At 39.3% G+C, this 17,500-nt stretch overlaps 1 protein-coding gene across 1 annotated transcript in view; it reads left to right on the top strand.

The window, feature by feature from the left end:
* The first annotated feature begins 3,276 nt into the window (after window positions 1-3,276).
* The window catches only part of LOC133646697 (adhesion G protein-coupled receptor F5-like), an 88,768-nt gene continuing 74,544 nt past the window's right edge, over window positions 3,277-17,500 (top strand). Inside the window, exon 1 of the mRNA XM_062042363.1 lies at window positions 3,277-3,329. The gene's annotated coding sequence lies outside the window, so the exon portion shown is untranslated. The remainder of the gene's footprint in view (window positions 3,330-17,500) is intronic.

Raw genomic sequence — 17,500 nt, 5'->3', positions numbered from 1 at the left:
CTTTTTCTTTTTACATTTTTCTTTCCATGATGGCACGTGAGGCCCCGCCTCACCTGCCTCCAGTGACCGCACGTCACTGTCATACATCATCTTTCTCATTTATCATGATATAGCATCTTTCTCATATATCATCTTTCTCATATATCATCATATATAATCTTTCTCATATGTCATCATTGATAATCTTTCTCATATATAATCATACATCATCTTTCTCATGTATCATCTTTCTCATGTATCATCAAATATCATCTTTCTCATATATCATCATACATCATCTCTCTAATATATCACGTATCATCTTATATCATTATATATCATCATACATCATCGTTCTAATATCAATCAATCAATCAATCAATCAATCAATCAATCAATCAATCAATCAATCAATGTTTAATTATATAGCCCTGTGGAGGGGGGCGTGGTCGGCGCGCTTGCTGCAGGAGCGGGGTGTGCCAGGGCCGGCTTTGAAACACAGCTGATAGGTGATTAGATTGCCCAGCTTGGGCTAGTTGTCTAGTCACCCGTTGTTCTTATCGGTAGCGGCCGGGAGCAGAAGGGGGAGGACGGCTTGGAGAGACGGTGGAGCAAACAGACACTGATGAGGCGGACTGAAAAGTCGAGAATTGTACTACACTTGAGCAATAAAGCTTTGTTGAACTCTGAACGCCGGACTCCAGTACAAGTGTGTGATCAGCAGAACCCTCTAGGAGGCAACTTCTGCTGCACAAGCAACAACGACATCCTCGGCTCAGATCCCACATCAGGGCAAGAAAAAACTCAACCCAATGGGATAACAATGAGAAACCTTGGAGGTGACCGCAGATGCTTCCCGTTCTCACCACATTCTACAGAGGCACTATAGAGAGCCTACTGACCAACAGCATCTCTGTCTGTACTGGAGCCTGCAGTGCCTCAGACTGGAAGTCTCTGCAGAGAGTGGTGAGGACGGCGGAAAGATCCTCAGGTCTCCTCTTCCTCCTATCCAGGAGATCGCAAAAAGCCACTGCCTGACCAGGGCTCAGAAAATCTGCAGACTCCTCCCACCCCCACCAAGGACTGTTTTCACTGCTGGACTCTAGAAAGAGGTTCCGCAGCCTCCGTAGCAGAACCTACAGGTTATGTAACAGCTTCTTCCCTCAGGCCGTAAGACTCTTGAACGCATTATAATAATCCCCTCAATTCCCCCCAAAAATGGATTAACTCGCTGGAATATAAAGACAATATAACATACATCCATAAACGTGGATGCATATGCAAAAGTGCAATATATTTATCTGTACAGTCATCTATTTATTTAAATCTGCACCTTATTGGTTTTTTATCCTGCTCCACCATGAGCTAATGCAGCAAAATGTTGTTCTTATCTGTACTGCAAAGTTCAAATTTGAATGACAATAAAAGAAAGTCTAGTCTAAGTCTAAATCATGTACTGGAGCCCTAATAGAAAACGCTCTATAGCCTGCAGACTTTTTTTGGGCTCTGGGAATCACTAATAAGCCGGAGTTCTTTGAACGCAGATTTCTTGCCGGGACATATGGTACAATACAATCAGCAAGATAGGATGGAGCTAGACTGTGTAGTATTTTACTCGGAAGTAGTAAAACCTATAAAGATATATCATCATATACATCATCTTTTTCATGTATCATCTTTCTCATTAAATCATCTTTCCCATATATCATCATACATCATTTTTCTCATATATCATCATATGGGGGTTAAATCACCAAAAATGATTCCCGGGCGCGGCTACGCTGCTGCCCACTGCTCCCCTCACCTCCCAGGGGGTGATCAAGGGGATGGGTCAAATGCAGAGGACAAATTTCACCACACCTAGTGTGTGTGTGACAATCATTGGTACTTTTACTTTAATATATCATCATACATAATCTTTCTCATGTATCATTGTGGAAGGGGCGTGGTCCACGCGTTCCCTGTGGACAGGGCGTGTGCAGGAGCCGGCTGTGAAGCAACTGACAGGTGAGGAGATATCTCAGCTGGAACGAGCTATCTAATCACCTGTCTCTTTATTAGCAGCGTCGGAGAGCATGAGGGGGTGTCTGACTGGGAGTGAACGTGCGACACACATGGTGCTGAAAAGCACAGAAAGAGGACCGAGATAGAGACAGCTAAAAAGCATCAGAGACTGAGAAAAATAAAAATAAAAGACAGTTGTAAATCCACAGCCTTCACAATCATCCTACATCATCTTTGTAATATATCATATATTATCGTATATCGTTATATATTATCATACATCATCGTTCTAATACATCATCGTATATCATCATACATCATCTTTCTCGTATATCATACAGGTACATCATCTTTCTCGTATATCATCTTCCTCATATATCATCATACATCATTGTTCTAATACATCATCATACATCATCTTTCTAATTTGTTATCATACATATTCTTTCTTAAACATCATCATATATCATATTTCTCATACATCATCATACATCATATTTCTCATACGTCATCATATATCATCATTCTCATAAACATTATATATCATCATACACCATCTTTCTCATATATCATCATACATCATCTTTCTAATACTTGATATAACATCTTATATCAATATGTATCATCATACATCATCGTTCTAATATCTCATCATATATCATCATGCATCATCTTTCTGGTATATCATCATACATACTTTCTCATACATCCTTAAACATCATATTCCTCTTATATCATATATAGTCTTTCTCATATATCATCCTACATCATCCTTCTCATATACTGTATCATTATATATCATCTTTCTCATCTATCATCATATATTGTCATATATCATCATACATCATCTTTCTCATATATATCATAAATAATTTGTATCATATACCCGGTGTCATTTTTCTCAAATATCATTATAGATCATCTTTCTCTTATATTATCTTTCTCATATATCATCATATATCATCTTTCTCATATTTCATCATTCATAATCTTTCTCATACATCATCATACATCATTGTTGTCATATATCATCATATAAAATTTTTGTCATATATAATCATATATCACCTGTTTCCTGTTTGCCGTGAGTGACTGCTCATGCTGTCGTGAACAAAGCTAAGTATTATCTTTCTATCTGTGGTCTTTTAATTGTTTTACAGCTTTATTTATTACTTCCCAAACATATGTAGTAGTCTTATCAAACTAACAAACCACCCGCTCTCTGTCTCACCGCCGCTCTCTCAGCTAACTAGCTGCTAAGCTAACGAAGCTGAAGGAATCTGCTCCCACACGTTGCAGCCACTTCTCCGAAGACAGCAAGAACTCGACTCGGTGGAAGAAACAAGGTGAGTATGGCTCCCTGCTCTTCGTGCATCGTTCTCATCGATAGGTTGGCCCTACTAGAGGACTGTGTCCGCCAACTCGAGCAGAGTAATTTCCTAACTTTAGACGCTGAGGGCACATTTGTTAGCGTTAGCTGTAGCGACCTAACTAGCCCAGCTTGTAGCAGCCCTTAGCGGCCTACAAGCAACGGTGAACCGGTTGAGACGCATAATAGATTTAGCCCTTTAGCTAGTCGTACACCCCAGTCTACCGGGCACCACACCTTAGTCATAAGGGACTTCATCACTCGAAACATACAGTTTAGCAAACCAGCCATTAAGTGTATTCCCGGGGCCAATCTAAGAGTTAAAGTTTTGTTCATATAGATCTTTTTATAATCGTTCATATAGACCTTTTTATGATTCTACATGTGGATTTTTTTTATCATTAGTCACATAGATCTTTTTATAATGGTTCATATGGATAATTTTTATTATCGTTCAGATAGATCAATGTTATAATCGTTCATATAGATCTTTTCATAATCCTTCATCTGGATAATTATTCTCATCATTCCTATAATCTTTTTATGATCATTTATGTGGATTATTTTGTATCATCATTCAAATAAATCTTTTCATGATCGTTCATGTGGATAGTTTTTTATCATCATTCATTTAGATCATGGGTGTCAAACTCTGGCCCACGGGCCAAATTTGGCCTGCCGTGTAATTTCATTTGGCCCTTGAGGCAATATCAAATTAACATTAGAGCTGGCCCGCCGGTATTATACAGCGGCTGTGCCGCTGTAACACCGCATTCACCGCTAACATACTTGCCAACCCTCCCGATTTCCCAGGAGACTCCTGAATTTCAGTGAAATCCAGACATCTATATTGGGGGTGTGCCTTAAAGGCATTGCCTTTAACGTCCTCTACAACCTGTCGTCTCGTCCGCTTTTCCCCCATACAAACAGCATGCCGGCCCCGTCACATAATATATGCGGCTTTTACACACACACACAAGTGGATGCAAGACATACTTGGTCAACAGCCATACAGGTCACACTGACGGTGGACATATAAAAAACTTTAACCCTGTTACAAATATGCGCCACACTGTGAACCCACACCAAACAAGAAAGACAAACACATTTCGGGAGAACATCCACAACATAAACACAACAGAACAAATACCCAGAACGCTTTGCAGCACTAACTCTTCCGGGACGCTACAATATACGCTACCACCAGAAGGCTGCAAATCGAAGAGAGGCATTACATTTTTTATTTAAATTGTATTTAATATGCCATATTTTTTTTTGTTTGTTTTTGAAAGTTGATTTTGCACTATTAAGTTATATAAGCGTTGCTTGTTCCATATTCAGTGTTAAAGCAAATCAGTGTGGAGGTATAGGATAGGCAAATATAAGCTTTGGCTTCAGCCTATTCCTTTTTCGGTCATTCTTTTTCTTTTATTTTATTTTTGTGTGTAAATGTGTATGATTGTTAAATATGTCTAATATGTACTGTTAAACTGGTCACACAAAATGGTTAATGGTTGATGGTTGATTATACAACCGAAAAATTTTGATTGATTGATTGATTGAAACTTTTATTAGTAGATTGCACAGTGAAGTACATATTCCCTACAGTTGACCACTAAATGGTAACACCCGAATAAGTTTTTCAACTTGTTTAGGTCGGGGTCCACTTAAGTTGATTTATGATACAGATATATACTATTTTCATAATACAGTCATCACACAAGATAATCATCAGCGTATATACAAATAATTTTTTACATTATTTACAATCCGGGGTGTGGGTGTGGGGGGGGGGGTTGGCGGGGGGGTAGGATTGGTTTGTATCAACACTTCAGTCATCAACAATTGCATCAGAGAAAGTTAGTTTAGGGTTGAAGTTGCCTGGAGGTGTTGTTTTAGTGTGGTTTTGAAGGAGGATAGAGATGCCTTTTTTTTTTTACACCTGTTGGGAGCGCATTCCACATTGATGTGGCATAGAAAGAGAATGAGTTAAGACCTTTATTAGATCAGAATCTGGGTTTAACGTGGTTAGTGGCGCTCCCTCTGGTGTTACGGTTATGGCGGTCATTTATGTCGTAGAATTTCTGACCTTTTGACCTATATTTCTTGTCTATTAAGAATGTCCGCTCATTTTCAATTCTCTTCTAATTTGTGCCATTGAACGGACCAGTTGTGGGACAAAGGTGAATATGGAGTTATGCCAACCTGTCTACAGAATGTTTAGATTTTCCAAATATGACTAAGAGATACGAGGTTGTTTTGGAACAGACAAACCAAAACAAAGCAGTCATGACGCACTAGATAAAAAACAGTGACGCACAAAAGACATATAAAAAATGGCAGAAGACCGGGACTAGGAAGTGATTTTGGCTTGTGTGTGTCTTGTTTGCTCCGGAGTAACATGTGGTCTGTCTGCACGGCCAACTCAATTCAACCTGCACTTCTGATAATGGGTAAATAAAATTGTTGTACTAAACTACTTTTGTTGGCTGCTTAAGCTTCGGACAATCCACTACACAAATTGGCGTCACGAACAGGATGGCTCAGAAGCTACAGGTCGACAGCCGCTCCCGCTCTCTCTGTCAGGCAGACAGTGTGTTGCACGCGCGCATCACAAGGTAAGAAGTTTGCTTTAAAGTGTAAACATTTTCTGCCTGGAGAGAGCCGGATCGATAAGACTAATTGCTGAATCTATTTTTGATAAAAGATAGGTTTAGTCAGGTTCTCCAAAAACAACCTGGAATGGGGTAAATTATGGTTGGATTGAGTTGTTTTATATGTGATCATTTGTCTGTGTGTTTGTTGAAAACTTGTGATTTCTTGTTTTTAGCTATAAGGGGATTGTTAATAGAATTTTGGTGGTTTGGAGTGTTTTTGAAGCATAGACGATGTGAGACGAAAAATTTCTTTTAACCTCTTCATCCTCTGTCGTTGTTGGCAGAGGATGCTTTTTTCTGCAAGTACATTAGGTTAGCCGGAGTTGGACACAGCAAAATTTAAGGCAAGGTTGGCTAACTGGTGTGACATTTGGCCCACACAAATTTATGACGTCTATGAAGGTCCTACGTATCTGACTATGTGGAAACTGCAGCCGGGTAAAAAGCCTGATATAAGGTGATCGTTCAGTGAATCTGGTAAAGGAGATCAACTGAGCCAAGTTGTCACGAATTTGGAAATTTGCTGCAGTATAGATGGATAGAGTTAAGGGCTCCATATGGTAGAGCCTTGGTGAAACTATATGGACTGACCAGACACGATGTACTGTATGATTGGTGGGTGATTCCTATTGATTCTACAGCGCCTTAGGCCGGTTATCCGTGTTGGTCAGGAAGGATAATGCAGGTGCTGCTCCAATGAAACGGGTTAATCGCCGTTGTATGAGCAATGATGGAACCTGGTTTTTGTGATATGAGACGGCCGATTCCACAAAAGCATGCATGCATTAGTTGTTTATATTTGTCCGGACATGGGGTGGTATTGTAATTTATAAATGTGTGTGTATAATGATGAATGCTGAAATGTGTGTGTATTGAGTGAATCAGTTTATGTTGGTACATTTAGATATATGCGTAATTTAATAACTTTTGTGTAGCACCTGGTTTCTTATCTGGTTTAATTCCCCCCCTTTCTCCCCCCCCCTCTCGCAACCTCCCTTCACGCTTTTTCTCACAGCCCCGCTATCTGTAAAAGTTGGGAAATTGTCCAAAATGTGTGTGCTTGTGAGAAAATAGACAAAGTTATGTACAGAAAACATATGAGTGAATGATCCATCCATATAATTATCTTCTTCCGCTTATCAAGAGGTTGGATCGCGGAGGCAGCAGCCTAAGCAGGGAAGCCCAGTACTCCCCCTCTTTGGCGCTGCGAGCGAATTCCAGTCATTTGAATTTGTTTTTAACTGTGCTGGTGATTGTGACTGTGCGATATTATAGTTTTAAGAAGGCATTGAAACTATAAATACGGAAAAAAGGCTCTCGCTAGCGCTCTCTGGTAAATTGTCTGTGTGTGAGTGTGTGTGTGACGCATATAAAAAAAAAGGAGTCTCAGCTGGGAGACATTTTGAGATAAGAGTGTGTCATTGTGACGAGGCTGTGTGAGTGACAGCTGCACGAAACGTGTTTCAAAGAGGTGTGACACAGCTAGGTTAGCATTGAGCTAGGTTAGCATTGAGCTAGGTTAGCATTGAGCTAGGTTAGCATTGAGTTAGGTTTAAAGAATACATAAATAAATAAATAAATAAAAAATATATATATTTATATATAGTGGACAGCTGTACTCAGTCTGAGGCGAGTGCTGACAGGTTGGTTTTGATAATAGGAAAAATAAAATATACTGTATATGAATAAATAAACATTTAAATATCAATACATACATTTGGACTGGGACATTTAAGCATTGTTAAATTCATTAGTCATTAATTATGTGTGTAATATACTGTATTGAACAGCCCTGTTGCTTATCTGATCCATCCAGTTCCTGTGTGGAAGTTGAGACAAACACACACGCACGCACATCATAGATTAGAACACATTGTAGCTTTGAATTAATAATGATATAGCAAACACATTAAATAAAATTGAATTAAATTTAATAAAGGTAAAATGATTATTTAATTATATTGACATTTTTATTATTTCAAGAATAATCACGATAAGGTAGAATTTAAATTTATATTCTAAAACATCTAAAGACATCTGTGAATCATAGAGTCTGAGGAAGTACAGATAAGAGTCGCCAACACTCAGCGCCATAGTCAAAACAAAACGTAGAGAAGCGTTAAACAAATTCTAATCAGAAGATAGACAGACCAAAATATGAGAACTTAAGTAAACAGACAGCAAGTAAACCAGAAATAATAATGTAAATAAATAACAAAGAAAGCAAATTTCTATGTGACATTGGTGCATGTAGAATTACATGTAGAGAATAAAACAAAATGGAAATAACTGTCTGCAAGATGAGCATGACGTCATGAATTGTGCTCGGGTTATTAATAGATAGATAGATGGACAGATAAAACGTTATTGATTCCTTCAGGAGAGTTCCCTCAGGAAGAAGAAGTAAAAAGTAAACAGTAACTAATAAGGGTATAAATGGAAACAAAATAGAAAAATATTACAAGGAAAATAAAAAGAGAACAGTAAAATAAGAATATAACAAAAGAAACTGAAGTGTTTGTTGTGACTAGGTTGGATAACCAGTCGGAGACAGGCAAGGCAAGACGGGGCAGCTTTGTTTGTGTGGCGTTTTTCATGCACAGGGTAGACTCAAAGTGCGTCACAGACAACAAAGTGAAATGAAAGAAAATAAAAGCAAAATTAAAATGCAGACAATAAAAATAAAAACAGTGTGGACGTTAAAAGTTAAAAGATTAAAAGATTTAGCTGAAAGATAAGGAGAAACGTGAATAAATACATTATTTTGTTTTGGAGAGTATCACGCACAGCAGGAGGTCAGAGTGCAAGCATGACAGCTTGCTCGCGCCTACTGATAGACGAATGATAGTTTAAATTAACTTATAGATAATCTTTAAGTGAATTAAAAGGGTACCTAAATACACATGAAGTAGTACGTATAATCTTTGAATTAGGATTATTGATTAACATTTAATGGGATAGTTAAGACTGTGATTTTAAAACGTGATATGCAAAATTGAACTAACCGAGAGGATATGAAAACGATGGGTGTACATGTTTTGAGTTCCAAATTCTGGAGGGAAAAAACCTCAACAAAACGTAAAACCATACAGACGGACTTGGGTGGTAGTCACGGAATTGTCCTAGGTCAAGCTATAAATAAATGATAAATGGGTTATACTTGTATAGCGCTTTTCTACCTTCAAGGTACTCAAAGCGCTTTGACAGTATGCAGCCGGGGGACTGCCAACTTCTCTGAACAAGACAAGCTCCAAAGTGTAGCCAGAACATGCTCACAAAAAATACAGGTGTGACAGAGGACGCCCACAGCAGGACGAACAGCAGGATACAAACAGACCCCTGCTGGACATAAGTGTCAACGGACAATGTTCAACAGAATCTTTGAAGCATTCCTTTGTGGTCAACCTGCACACACCTTGTAATGACCTGCTTACGAACTGTGCCCTGACATTCAATACCGCACAGAAGGAACTTCCTGATGTTGCCTGACAGCACGACATCAGCTGACAACTACTGGGGACGCCTCCCAGGAACAAATAGAGGACGGGGACTGCTCCAACTGTCCTAGCACTGGCTGACTGAGGTGCGTCCGTGTGCCCTGCCACCCAAACCACCAAAGTGTATGATCACCAATTAGACGACTCATAATAGGAGCCTTTTGACTCTTATATATGGTGGGACTCAAGGTATGGCCGCTCATGTGAACTATCCTTACAGCAATTAGCATGGTATAATATAGACGACTAATGACCCACATTGTTCCTTTGCTCTCTGTCCTGCCTACGAAACCAAAAATTTAGGTCAAATGATAAAACAGGGCGTAGCTGCCGCTGATTGAACCGATACGCAAATACCACATTTTCAATTATTTCGGTTGTCTGTTAAAAACATAGCTATTGGCTGCAATTTGGACATTCCTGCTGTAGGCTACAAGGAGCTAGCAGCTATACAACAGCTGAGCTAAAATAACAAATTTAAGCATATCAAATATTTATAGTCGCAGAGAGACAGAAGTCTGTAGAAAGTATTCAGTAACAAATGTGTCTGCATTATTAAACTTTCTACCACAGGAAACATACTGAACAAATACAGCAGTTACTGTCAGACTCTAATCCGGATTACCTTGTCTATCAGAGAAATGGTTAAAACCCACAACACCTTTCGTTCTAATTAATGTCCCGGGGGACAAGAATACAGAAAAGACAGATCGAGTGAAAAAGGGGGGAGGAATTATGATTTATGAAAGAGAAAACATTAAAAGTAGATCAATTTGAGTATGTTAAAATTTAATTTAATTTAATTTTCCTCAGAAATGTATTTCAAGGTAATTGTAGTATACCGACCGACCACAGCTAAAGACATTTTTCTTGATTCATTTTCAGACATCCTCAAACAGCATAGTATGAAAGAATTGAACGTCATGGGGGACGTTAAGCTGGACTGGTTAAATAAGACGCATAGAAAGAAACTTAAGGATATTATAAACGGCTTCTACAATGACACAAAGGATAAGCAGCCCTACTAGAATTACAATTGGATGACAAAAATCAAAGAGATCATCTGTAAATACACTTAATACAAAACCAGAAAGAAGAGTGCTAAAATAAAAATACCTTGGATTAATAAAACAATTTGGATTCTAATAAAGACATCGGGACTCAGCTCTCAAAAGAGCAATTAAAACAGGTCTAAATACAGATCGTATGATTTTAAAAGTTTGGAGGAACAAAGTTACAATGTTTATGCGGAAGTCTAAGGCTGACTTTCACTTAGAATTAATCAAAGCTGCAAAAGGGAACATTAGAAAGTTATGGAAAACCAGATACAAACTTACGGAAAGAGAGCAAACAAGAAACAACACTATAACATTAAATATCAATGGCGCTACTATCGCAGACAGTCTGGACATAAGTAATAATTTTAATGAACATTTCATCCAGTCTGTACAAACCCTGAATAAAAAGTCCCTCAAAATCAGTGCAAATAATTGTCATTTATTCAGGATGGACTAATTTTAGAATTAACAAATGAAACAAAGTTAAACAAAATCTTCACTGCATTATCAGACTCACGATCTAGAGATATATATACGGGTTGGACACTATCTTCCTAAAAACATATAAGGATTGTATTATTGCTCGTATAACAACAATTGATAAATAAATCAATAACGGAAAACACTTTCCCTACCACGTCGAGAAACTGCTACTATAATTAAATCCATAAAGCAGGAAATAAAGAAGACCAGAACCTGTACAGACCAATTAGCCTTCTCCCCGTTATAACAAAAGGAATAGAAAATTTGAAGTTAAAAAGTGGCGTTGGAGCAATCAAGGCTGCTCACACGGTCACTAAGAGGGGCATTATGTAGATACATCAATTTAATGAGTATTATATTTATCCATGAGAGCATTTTTGTTGTAAATTGTGAGGTATGGCTGTTAAAATCTTGGTTGTTGTTACGAATGATGACAGATGTGAACAAGAGCATGTATTGTCTTTGTGTGATGATTTAAATAAGGTGTGGTTGTATTGTATATTAAGAATGTGTCCATGAAGGGGCATTTTATGAATTTTCCTAAATTTGATTACATGCTACAGTATGATTATTTTTTGATTAATTATTGATTATTATGAATGTATATATTTATTATGATTAATTAGTGTCATAATTTTATTGCTTGATTTTTGGATCCCTTTAATTTAGGTAGCCAGGGACTGCAGATGGAAGGTAGCTATTTAGATATAATCTGGTACAGAACATATCTGTTTCTGAACTTAATGTTTCTGTGCATTGTCCCATCATAGATAGACTAAATTAAATACAACTATTTAGTGACTTATTGAGGCCACAATAATTCACTAGGTGTTGTAAAATATCAAAGTACTATTGCAAAAGCGAGCAGTGACCTCAAACATGACCTGTCCTCGCTGATCACATCTAGTCTTAGATTTAGATTGGTCATATCTAGTCTTAGACTTAGATTGATCACATGTAGTCTTAGATTTAGATTGGTCATTTCTAGTCTTAGACTTAGATTGATCACATCTAGTCTTAGATTGATCAGATCTAGTTTTAGACTGATCACTTCTAGTCTTAGACTTAAATTGGTAACATCTAGTCTTAGACTTAGATTGGTCAGATCTAGTCTTAGACTAATCACATCTAGTCTTAGACTTAGATTGGTCATATGTAGTCTTAGATTTAGATTGATTACATCTAGTCTTAGATTGATCAGATCTAGTTTTAGACTTAGATTGGTCAGATCTAGACTTAGACTGATCACATCTAGTCTTAGACTTAAATTGGTAGCATCTAGTCCTAGATTTAGATTGGTCAGATCTAGTATTAGACTTAGATTGGTCACATCTAGTCTTAGACTTGGATTGGTCACATCTTGTCTTAGACTTAGATTGATCACACCTGGTCTTAGATTGAACAGATCTAGTTTCAGACGTAGATTGGTCACTTCTAGTCTTAGACTTGGATTGGTCACATCTAGTCTTAGACTTAGATTGATCACATCTAGTCTTAGATTTAGATTGGTCATATCTAGTCTTAGACTTAGATTGATCACATGTAGTCTTAGATTTAGATTGGTCATATCTAGTCTTAGACTTAGATTGATCACATCTAGTCTTAGATTGATCAGATCTAGTTTTAGACGTAGATTGGTCAGATATAGACTTACACTGATCTCTTCTAGTCTTAGACTGAAATTGGTAACATCTAGTCTTAGACTTAGATTGGTCAGATCTAGTCTTAGACTAATCACATCTAGTCTTAGACTTAGATTGGTCATATCTAGTCTTAGATTTAGATTGATCCCATCTAGTCTTAGACTTAGATTGGTCAGATCTAGTCTTAGACTAATCACATCTAGTCTTAGACTTAGATTGGTCATATCTAGTCTTAGATTTAGATTGATCACATCTAGTCTTAGATTGATCAGATCTAGTTTTAGACTTAGATTGGTCAGATCTAGACTTAGACTGATCACATCTAGTCTTAGACTTAAATTGGTAGCATATAGTCCTAGATTTAGATTGGTCAGATCTAGTATTAGACTTAGATTGGTCACATCTAGTCTTAGATTTAGATTGATCAGATTTGGACTTAGAATTAGATTGGTCATATCTAGTCTTAGACTTAGATTGATCAGATCTGGTCTAAGACTTAGATTGGTCACATCTAGTCTTACCTTGGATTGGTCACATCTAGTCTTAAACTTAGATTGGTAGCATCTTGTCTTAGACTTAGATTGCTCACATCTAGTTTTAGACTGGTCACATCTAGACTTAGACTTTGATTGGTCACATCTAGTCGTCGACTTAGATCGGTCACATCTGGTTTTAGACTTAGATCGCTCACATCTAGTCTTAGACTTAGATTGCTCACATCTAGTTTTAACTTAGATCACTCACATCTGGTCTTAGACTTAAATTGCTCACATCTAGTCTTAGACTGAGATCAGACCTAGTCTAGCGGCTGATGCCAAAACCCCAAATATTTACAGTATACTCCAACACGTGGAGGTTCCACCCTATGGTAGTGAAAAAAAACTGTTGTGATGCACAAGAGCAATCATCCTGTCCATGCCAGACCATGGCTTACATTACTTTACTTTGAGCAAGACCCTTCACCCTTGTTAATGATGGCTCATGGTTAGTGCCTTGCATGTCAGCTACTGCCATCAGTGTGTGAATGTGGAAATAGTGTCAAAGCGCTTTGAGTACCTTGAAGGTAGTAAAGCGCTATAGAAGTATAACCCATTTACCATTATTTACCATTCAGGGCGCTTTAGATTCGATTCGATTAGATTAGATAGATTTATTGGTCCCTGTGGGGAAATTCATTTTCACTGCCGTACATTTAAACAATAGACATTACACATCACAAAACAAAAATAACAAAAATACATCATATATGACAAACACATTTATGGGCTTGTCAGACAGGTCAGCAGGGCCTGCTGTTAAGGGCGGCTATAGCTGCAGGGATCAGGCTTTTCCTGAGACTGGCCCTCCGGAATTTGATGGTTCTGTACCTGCGCCCTGATGGTAGTGGGTTGATGTATTGGTGTAGTGGGTGAGTGATATCCTGGACTATTGTGTTTGCCAGTCGAGTGATGGACCTGTGGTTTAAATCTGAAATGTTGGGTGTGGGTGGGCCGATGATTTTAGCTGCTATGGTTACAGAAAGCATGGTGAAAAAACATGTGGAACAGTACATAAGGATGGGTTGAACGATGCTTTGGTAAAGTAATAACAGGAGATGAGGTGCAACGTATAGTCCTTTAAGTTTACTACTGATTTATTTGTGATGAAAAACCTCCCTCTCCACGACAACTCTGCTTCCTACAGGCAGCAAAGCTGATCCTGATTGGTGCTGGCGTATGACACTTGATTGGCTGTCAAAGCTTGACCTCTTAGTTTAAAAACCTTAGATAAAAACTGTTTACAGTTTACTCTTATCTTTATTATTTTATTTGTAGATTCTGCAATTTGGTGCGCCCTCCAACAGATTGCGCCCCAGGCAGCTGCCTGTGTGGACCTGTCGGCAAAGCCGGTCTGCTGAGCGTGGGCACAAACACAAATATTTCAAACTTAAATAATAAAACATACTTTTACTCCCTGGCATTCAAATCCAGTTAGGCAGGATATCTTGGTCATTGTTTCTCTTGTTGAATACATTTTTACGCATTTATTACATTTTAGTATTTTGATGTGATATCTTTTTGCCCTAAGTATATTTTACTAATGTAGTATTTTATTCATCCTGCTGTTTAAAAAGTGAATGTGACACTTACTTGTACTGTTTTTGAAATAGTTTCTTATGTCTGTCAACTGGGCTTGTTTCTAAAAGTGCTTTATAAATGAATAAACGTAACTAAACAGAGCAGAGCCAAAAAGTGCCTTTTTCTGCCACTTCATCTGCAATATTGCAAATCCTTTTCAACTTATATTCAATTGAATACACTGTAAAGACAAGATATTTAATGTTCAAACCGAGAAACAATTTTTTTTTTTTTCTTAAAATCATTAACTTAGAATTTAATGGCAGCAACACATTGCAAAAAAGTTGGCACAGGGTCATTTTTACTACTGTGTTACATCGCCTGCCCTTTTAACAACACTCAGTAAATGTTTGGGAACTGAGGAGACCAATTTTTGAAGCTTTTCAGGTGGAATTATTTCCCATTCTTGCTTGATGTACAGATTAAGTTGTTCAACAGTCTGGGGTCTCTGTTGTCGTATTTTACGCTTCATAGTGCACCACACATTTTCAATGGGAGACAAGTCTGGACTACAGGCAGGCCAGTCTAGCACCCACACTCTTTTACTAGGAAGCCAGGCTGTTGTAACACGTGGCTTGGCATTGTCTTGCTGTAATAAGCAGGGGCGTCCATGATTACATTGCTTGGATGGCAACATATGTTGCTCCAAAACCTGTATGTACCTTTCAGCATTAATGGTGCCTTCACAGATGTGTAAGTTACCCATGTCTTGGGCACTAATACACCCCCATACCATCACAGATGCTGGCTTTTGAACTTTGCGCCTAGAACAGTCTGGATGGTTATTTTCTCTCTTTGGTCTGGAGGACACAACGTCCACAGTTTCCAAAAAAAATGTGAAATGTGGACTTGTCAGACCACAGAACACTTTTCCACTTTGCATCAGTCCATCTTAGATGAGCTTGGACCAAGCGAAGCCGGCTGCGTTTCTGGGTGTTGCTGATAATTGGCTTTGGCTTTGCATAATAGAGTTTTAACTTGCACTTACATATGTAGCAACCAATTGTAGTTACTGACAGTGGTTTTCTGAAGTGTTCCTGAGCCCATGTGGTGATATCCTTTACACACTGATGTCGCTTTTTGATGCAGTACCGCCTGCAGGATCGAAGGTCCGTAATATCATCGCTTACGTCCAGTGATTTCTCCAGTCTCTGAACCTTTTGATAATATTACGGACCGTAGATGGTGAAATCCCTAAATTCCTTGCAATAGCTCGTTGAGAAATGTTGTTCTTAAACTGTTGGACAATTTGCTCACGCATTTGTTGACAAAGTAGTGACCCTCGCCCCATCCTTGTTTGTGAATTACTGAGCATTTCATGGAAGTTGCTTTTATACCCAATCATGGCACCCACCTCTTCTCAATTAGCCTGTTCACCTGTTGGACATTCCAAATAAGTGTTTGATGAGTATTCAGAATAAGAATCAGAATAGTTTTTATTGCCATTGTTTGACAACTGGTTCACAAACTAGGAATTTTTCTTGGTGCAATCGTGCAACATAAAACACATATAACACAGATTTGGTAATAAAAAGAGCTGTAACTGAGCTATCAGATCTTGTTATTGTTCATGTGCCTGATGGCAGAGGGGAAAAAACTATTCAGGTGGCGGGAGGTGTGGGTCTGGATGGACCGTAGTCTCCTGCCTGAGGGGAGAGGGGAGAATAGTTTGTGTCCAGGGTGAGAAGAGTCAGCTGTGATCCGACCCACACGCCTCCTGGTCCTGGAGGAAAACAGGTCCTGGAGGGATGGGAGCTTGCAGCCAATCACCTTCTCAGCAGCACGTACCATGCGCTGCAGTCGATGTTTATCCTGGACTGTGGCGCCGGGGAACCACACGGTGATGGAGGAGATGAGGATGGACTCGATGATGGCTGAGTAAAACTGCACCAGCATCTCGGTCGGCACCTTAAGTTTCCTCAGTTGCCGCAGGAAGTACATCCTCTGCTGGGCCTTCTTGATGAGGGAGCTGATGGTCGCCTCCCACTTGAGGTCCTGGGTGATGGTGGTGCCCAAGAAACGGAAGGAGTCCACAATGGAGACGGGGGTGGGAGAGTCAATCAGGGTGAGGGGGAATGGTAGGGCTGTGACTTTCCTGAAGTCCATGATAATCTCCACTGTTTTCTGGGCGTTCAGCTCCAGGTTGTTAAGGCTGCACCAGGACGCCCACCGGTCCATCTCTCCTGTAGGCGGACTCATCGCCATCGGAGATGAGCCCGATGAGGGTTGTGTCATCCGCAAACTTGAGCAGCTTTACGGACTGCTGAATGGAGGTACAGCAGTTTGTATAAAGAGAGAAAAGCCAGGGGGAAAGTACACAGCCCTGAGGAGTACCAGTGTTCGTGGTTCGACTGTCCGAGACAATCTTCCCCAGCCGCACGTGCTGTCTTCGGTCTGTCAGGAAGTCATTGATCCAACTGCAGAAGGAGTGGGGCACGCGTAGCTGGTAGAGCTTGTCTCGTAGCAGTCCATGGAGGATGGTGTTGAAGGCAGAGCTGAAGTCCACAAACAGGATCCTAGCGTAGGTTCCTGGGGAGTCCAGATGCTCCAGGATGAAATGGAGGGCCAGGTTCACTGCATCATCCACAGACCTGTTGGCTCTGTAGGCGAACTGCAGTGGGTCCAGGAGGGGGGCGGTGATGTCCTTGAGGTGGGGCAGGACCAAGCGCTCAAAGGACTTCATGACCACAGAC

Source organism: Entelurus aequoreus, linkage group LG03, assembly GCF_033978785.1.
Source record: "Entelurus aequoreus isolate RoL-2023_Sb linkage group LG03, RoL_Eaeq_v1.1, whole genome shotgun sequence".
Lineage (NCBI taxonomy): Eukaryota > Metazoa > Chordata > Actinopteri > Syngnathiformes > Syngnathidae > Entelurus > Entelurus aequoreus.
This window is presented reverse-complemented; position numbering and strand designations above follow the sequence as displayed.